The sequence below is a fragment of the Hibiscus syriacus genome, unplaced genomic scaffold (genome assembly GCF_006381635.1).
Source record: "Hibiscus syriacus cultivar Baekdansim isolate YM2019G1 unplaced genomic scaffold, ASM638163v2 tig00111070_pilon, whole genome shotgun sequence".
In the NCBI taxonomy this organism is placed as follows: domain Eukaryota; kingdom Viridiplantae; phylum Streptophyta; class Magnoliopsida; order Malvales; family Malvaceae; genus Hibiscus; species Hibiscus syriacus.
The window spans coordinates 650,175-652,687 of record NW_024062971.1 but is presented as its reverse complement, the minus strand read 5'-3'; the positions used below and the strand labels follow the sequence as shown (position 1 = coordinate 652,687).

General features: G+C 39.3%; 1 pseudogene; it reads left to right on the top strand.

The window, feature by feature from the left end:
- The first annotated feature begins 742 nt into the window (after positions 1–742).
- On the top strand, positions 743–1,732 carry LOC120151908 (annotated as a pseudogene).
- Positions 1,733–2,513: the final 781 nt, after the last annotated feature.

Genomic DNA, 2,513 nt, shown 5'->3' with positions numbered 1-2,513 from the left:
TTAATTGTTAGATTCTTCCATTCGAACTAAATTTCATTTGGGTTTAAGAAGATTTTATTCAATTCAAAATATGACATAATTTCTAAGTCAAAACTCGTATCCAACCCAACCTTAATATATATATATATATATATATATATATATATATATATATATATATATATATATATATATATGACTTAACTGAAAAATAGAAAATATCATTATTATAATTATTCTTAAGAATTGTCCATCCATCTCAGTTGGTAGAGCACAATGTTTTTAATCTTGTGGCCGTGGGATCGAGTCCTACGGAGAGCATTTCATAATTTGGAGGTCTCCCTCGGAAGCTGTTCCCAATTTGGTGTTGGGGGCCAGCCTACTATTATACATCCTTCTATCCCATTATATATGGAAAAAAGGGTCAGCTAATAATATTATTATAATTATTCTTAAACGATAATTATAATATTATATCAAGTTTCAGTAAAAAAAAATCATTCTATAACCAAAATCCAATCCAACTCGACTTCTAAACTCGGATACAAATTAAAATAAATTTTCAAAATAAAAAAATTACTCGATAAAGTTAAATCGTGTCAAAAACTCGTTAGATATAAATAGATTCCCAAGCCCTCCCTCTCGTAGCCCAACTCAACCACCCAACTCAGCTACTGCTACTACTACAGCCCAATATAATAGTCAAAATCTTCACCGAATCCGAATAAGAAACCCTTCCAAAAAAAAAAAAAACCATCCACAAACTCTGCACCAATCACAGCAGAGTCCCCCATCCGTCTCTCTCCTCTTCTTCCTCGCCAAAGATGGTTGAAGAAGAAGAAAATCTCCATTACTGGGGGAACATCTCAGAGGAAGAGTACTACAAGCAGCAAGGGATCAAAGGTTCAAAATCGTTCTACACTTCACCAAGAGGCCTCTCCCTCTTCACAAGATCATGGCTTCCCCTGTCTCAAAACCCTCCACGTGGCATCATTTTTGGGATCCATGGGTATGGCAATGACATAAGTTGGACCTTCCAGTCCACGTCATTCTTCTTGCTCAAAAAGGGTTCGCCATGGCAGATCTCAGGGTTTAAGATGTTATGTCCCAAGTGTTGATTTAGTTGTCCAAGATTGTCTCCCCTTCTTCAATCTCATCAAGAAAGATCCGAGCTTTGATGGGTTGCCCTGTTTTCTGTGTGGAGAATCCATGGGGGCGCCATTGCTTTGCTGGCTCATTTTGCCGACCCCAAGGGTTTACAAGGTGCTGTTTTGGTTGCACCCATGGTTAAAATCTCGGGCAAGGTTAGACCCAGACGGCCAATTCCTCAAGCCCTCACTTTTATCTCCAATTTCTTGCCCACTTTAGCCATCGTACCAACCGAAGACCTCTTGCACAAGTCGATCAAGGTTGAAGAAAAGAAGATTGTTGGGAACAGTAATCCGTTCAGGTATAGAGGGAAACCGAGACTGGGAACCGTTGTTGAGCTCTTGAGGGTGACCGATTTATTGAGTCAAAAACTGAGTCATGTGAGCATCCCGTTCTTGGTTGTCCATGGCAGTGCTGACGTCGTTACTGATCCGGAAGTGAGCCGGACGTTGTACGAGGAAGCGTCGAGTCGAGACAAGACGTTGAAGATCTATGAAGGGATGTGGCACTCGCTGTTGTTCGGCGAGCCTGATGAGAACATCGATGTTGTTCGTAGTGATGTATTGTCTTGGTGGAATGATAGATGTAACACAAAGATCTGAGTAGGGTTTAATTTATGTAAGATCTTTCGACTTCAAAAAGAAGATTGAATAATGAAATAGATCATGTTTTATTATTGATTTGTTTGGTGTTTGTCAATCAATAAACTTACGAATCGGCAAAAAAGTAAAGATCAATGCACATGAATGATGGTGACATTAATCAGTGGATACAAAAAGAGCAAATCTTCTTCCCTAGAAGCTCAAGCTCTTCTGAATGTAAACAACACAATGAACAAAGAAATAACTTTGAAAAAAAACAAAGCATCGATTCAAGTTTTAACCCAAACAACATAAACCCACATACTATTCTTACACTCCGATCGATCCCGAAACCGAACAACTCCCGTCGTGTTTGCGGCTAAACCAGAACGGCAGCCACGACCGTCGTCGAAATTGAGAGCATAACTGGAAGGATCGTACTGTGACATGAACCTTTGTTTGCTTCGACTCTTCATTGCTTTCTTCAAACCTGCTTTGACTCTCCAAAATAAACTCCTGCATCGTTTCTTCCCAGATCTTGCCATGAAATCCATTTGTTATTTCTGTCGTTGGAAGGAAATTCAATGACCCTTTAGGCTAAAATATATGGCTTTTCAAAGAAACTTGCAGTTTTCAACGGCAAACACTGGTTTTTATCTGGAATTTTACATTGGAGTGATGAGATTCCATCAGAAAGTGAGAGAGAAAAAGGGGTTACAATGGGCAGTGTGCAGTGGCAGTGAGACTTCCCTATTGTCGTAGTGTCAACATCGGATACGTTTGGTTTCAATCCATAGTTTAAAT